This window comes from Ziziphus jujuba, chromosome 5 (assembly GCF_031755915.1).
Source record: "Ziziphus jujuba cultivar Dongzao chromosome 5, ASM3175591v1".
NCBI classification, from domain to species: domain Eukaryota; kingdom Viridiplantae; phylum Streptophyta; class Magnoliopsida; order Rosales; family Rhamnaceae; genus Ziziphus; species Ziziphus jujuba.
This window is the reverse complement of record NC_083383.1, coordinates 17,165,616-17,170,153: the sequence shown is the minus strand read 5'-3', so window position 1 is coordinate 17,170,153 and position 4,538 is coordinate 17,165,616. Positions and strand designations below refer to the sequence as shown.

General features: G+C 33.5%; 1 pseudogene; it reads right to left on the bottom strand.

The window, feature by feature from the left end:
• Positions 1-287: 287 nt before the first annotated feature.
• LOC125422936 (UPF0481 protein At3g47200-like) lies at positions 288-1,506 on the bottom strand (annotated as a pseudogene).
• Between the last annotated feature and the right edge of the window lie 3,032 nt (positions 1,507-4,538).

Below are 4,538 nucleotides of genomic sequence, written 5' to 3'. Positions count from 1 at the left end.
TTTAATTATTAAATTACAAAATTATTATAAATTTTTACAACTATAAAATATATTTTTGGTATAAATATATATATATATATACATATTAAGCATTACAAGAGTTCTAAGGAGTTTGTGGTAATTCTTACCTGCACACAAAATTCTTAAAGGATCATTGTAGCTTGAGAGAGGAACGTTAGACAACCCAGTGCAAAAGCAGGCGTATCTTCTTCAAGGATAGCGCATTTACATGCTTCGATCCAACTAAACAGACCATTCTAAACTCTGAATGATTTTTCATTATTTTATTATTGTTGTTTGGCATTTGGTATTCGTAATTGTAATTCAGTTTCGCTGTTTGTTTTTTTTTCCAACAATTTGCTCCAAGAGGATTTGCAATAAACATTGAGATCTTCACAAATACCAAAAAAATAGAAATTCTTCGAGTCCATTATAATGCCATTTGCGAGGTTGCTTATCAAACTAGCTCCCTCATCGCTGTCCTCTGGCCTATTTTCCACAATTCCATATTTTACAAGCAAATCCACATCATTTGGAATGTTAACAAGGTGATCCATAACCACAACATAATCATTCAAATAATTGTCCATGCAATGGCATTGTTCAAAGGCTAGAGGATTTCTAATGGTCAGTTTTATCTCATTGCTTATTGTTAACTTAGGAATTTCAAGAATCCCATTATTAAAATTTATATCAAACAAGTTTTTGGTTGATCCTACTTTGAACTTAACTTCTACACGATGTAGCTCTATCATTCGAGGAGCAGTTAGACTTTCACATTCCCGTCCACTACGTGGGTTCAATGGTACATACAAGTTGCTCAGAAAATTAAAAAAGTGTGCAACATTATCAAGTTTGATTTTCTCCAACTTTTCAATCCCTTCTAAATGCATTAGTTCTATGAAGAATATGTGGGAAAGTTCAATGATTGAAAACTTCCCGATATGTCCAGATGATAATGTAATTTTGTCAAGATTATACAGCTCTTCAAGTATGAAGAATGGCAATTGATTCTCAAGCAAGTAGAGGTCAGGCCAGACATCCTGCAACATCCACGACTTGTTGAATATCCGATCATACTCATCTTAAAGTTTAGGGATGTTGTACCTTAATTAGACCTCAACGATGAAGGCAGAGTCTACTAGTATTATCTTTACAAATTCATCACTGCTGAATCCAATGGTTTCTGCTAAGAGTCGATCATCCTTTACAAGCTTTATGTAATTTTTCAAGCTTATATTAGTATGTTCAAGATATTTCCGTACATAAGTCTTTTTTATGCTCATCCACTGCTTTTAAGCGGTCCTTGCCATGGTGGAGAGGACCAATGGGAACTACTTGTGGTGTATAGGCCTTTTCCTTCACAAGCCTTAGTCGATCAAATACTCTGTAAATATAACATACTAACGATAAGAAAGGCAAGCTATCCAACTCCTTTGGGATGGAAGTTGCTAGAGATTCATATGGGTTTTCAATGTTACTTAGAGCTTGGTTGCTACTTCCCATTTTTCTCACGTTGATAGAGTTTGACCGTCGCTAACCGAATATTGTCAAATTTTCACTTTTTGCTTTTGGATAGAATTTCATATAAATTAAGCCACCATTGTAGAGTATATATCGAACCGAGTTCATAGATTAGTAGCACGTTGAAAAAGGAGCTACAATTTGAAACTTATGCTTAAAACAAGATGCGATACAGATTGATCAATGAGTTCAGAGTTGACTTTCTATTTACATAGATTTTGGTGTTGACTCAAGTATTATATGAAAGCGCTCATCAATACAAGTCCTTACACTAGTGGCACGCTTAATTTGAACCTACAGTTGAAAAGTTACGGGTCTGTAAAGCTATATTCATTTTTTTTAGGATTGATTTTACTGAGCAGTAGAGTACTCAAAGGAGTCTTTAAACTATGCCACGTGTCACCAATTGATATGTACCACATGTCATGTTCAGAAAGTGCCACATGTCGTCTTATTAAAATAATATTATAATATATTATTTTATATTCTTATTTTATTATTTCATTATTTTATTATTTTCTTTTTCTTTTCTTTTCTTTTCTTTTTCCTTCTTTTTCTTCCCCAGCTCGACAGGGAGAAAAATGCAGACACACAAACCCCTCTCTCTCTTTTTTTCTCTCTCTCTCTCCTCCCTCTCTCCTTTGACCTATCATTTGGCTGTGTTTCAGTAGTCGAATGGCAACACATGCCAGTAGGCTTGAGAGCCCACAGCCTGGTGACGCTGAAGGCCCAATTTTTGGCCATTTGGCTGGCGGACGTGCCCAAATCGACGGTTCAACATCGATAGCCAGTGAACTTCAGTTAGCCCATTTTCGCCTGTTTCCGACCATGATTTAGGTCTCACCCCCTAGTTTTCGATTACCTGATCTCATAAATGACCTCTATTTATTCAAATTCCAAGTTGTTTGTGAGACACACAAGGGGAGAGTTTGACCAAAACTTTTAGTTCATTTTTTGGCCAATCCCAATGGCTTTGAGCTCAACGAAGGTTGGTTTCGTGTTCCTTGTCTTCTTAGCTTTCTAATGGTACCTTATTTGTGAATTTTGGTGGAGTATTTGGAAAGATACCTTTTTTTAATAAAATATTATTTTAATTGTGAGAATCTAAAAAATGTACATGGTTAATGTTTAAATAATTGTTGTTTAAATTAAAGATGTCAAATTTATGTTGAATTGAATAAGTATGGCCTTGAATTAATATTTTTGAAAATTTAAGAAAACTAAAATTTGAAATTGTAGATAAATTTACTATTGAGACTTGACAGATAATAAATATATCTTTATATATTTATTGATACATGATCATGATGATAATTGTGATATAAATTGATTTTAATGTTTGAGAAGGTAATAATATTAAATTATTGTGGTCAAGAATATATTCATGCATTTAATTGTTTATTTATTCATGGATTTGATCCTATGGTGATAGAAATTGAAATATTTAAATTGATCATATTATGATGTTTTGTATAAATAAATTTTATGAATTAAGAAAAGTATTTGTATTAAGTTATGGAGTTCAAATGTATCCATGTAATTTTAAAATATTTGTATGAATATATCCATATGTGCATATATGTATATATAAGCATAATTGTTGAAAGGTGGTACACATATTTGTGTGTGTGAAAGCATACTTTATGTTATTTAGAATTTTGCAAAGTATTAAGTATATTGTAAAGATTGAGAAATTAATATTTGCTGTATTGGTTAGAGATTTTGTGTACTAAAATGTAATTATGAAAAATTAATTTGCATGTGAATTTATGTAATCTATTATAATTTTTGCGTAATTAAATTTTAATGAATTAAAAGGAATAATAAGTTTTAGTGTATAAAATATATTGTATAATTGGATAATCGTGAAATCGAATTATTGTGGAAGAGATTAATTTTATGAAATTGATTGATTTATTTTGATGATAAGAAAAATATGAAATTGAATGGATTTAGTAACAATATATAAATTTGAATGTATTTTATCTAATTTCAATAATTATAATATTATAGAAGTTTTATAGTTCTTAAGATGCACTATACATGTATTGGTGTTTTGTACTGTATATGTGATTGTGATTAGCGTGCAAGTTTATAGGGCTTTCCTGAGGGAGCCATGGACCTGAGGGTAGGTAGGTATACTGCTGAGTGAGCTATCCTATGGGTGTCATGGACCTGAGGGCTGGCAAGTGTGTTGCATTTTGAGTATTACCCAGCCCCCTCCTTGGCTGCAGGTGGCTGTTATGGATCATCGTGCAGGTTATATTTAGGGTCGTCCCAGTGATGGTAGGCAGGATATAATGCAAAGTTTGTACTAGCCATCTACCCCTTGGCCGTAGGATGGCTGTTATAATGGATTTGTATGCATATGGCCATGGCCATTCTGTGGGAGCTATGGGTTCAAGGTATGGCAGATTTCAAGCATAGTGAGCATCAGCCATCCTCTCGGCTGGCTGTTTAGCCATGGCAGATTATAAGCATTGGCATTGTTGGGATACCAAGGCGATCGGATGTAGGTTTTCTCTTTAACCTCCTTGTCAAGCCGTACTCGGGACGTTGGGTACCATTGGGCATCACTGTTATATAGTATGGTGCATTAAGTATTTTTTTGTATATATAGATGTGTGTGTATGTGTATGTTATATTATATTATGTTTGTACATATCACACAGTATGGGAGCGACGATCCGATGTGGTCCATGAAAAGCTAACCTCGTAACTATGTTGCCTACGAGTCCAGGGGACCGGACGGCCAATCTAGGCAACCACCTCAGACTGTATTGATAGCAGGGTGCCGGTGACTGCTGGAATCATTGATCGCACAGCATGTTAGAGGGTATCGTCCGTACCCCGATATGAGTGTATATTTCATAATCTTTTTTGAATTTTAAAATATTATTTTACCTTATATTATCTTATCTATTCATAATATGATTTTCCAACGTTATACTTAATTGCTTTTATTGTCATTACTATTATTACTATGATTCTTGTTATTAATATTATTATTATTT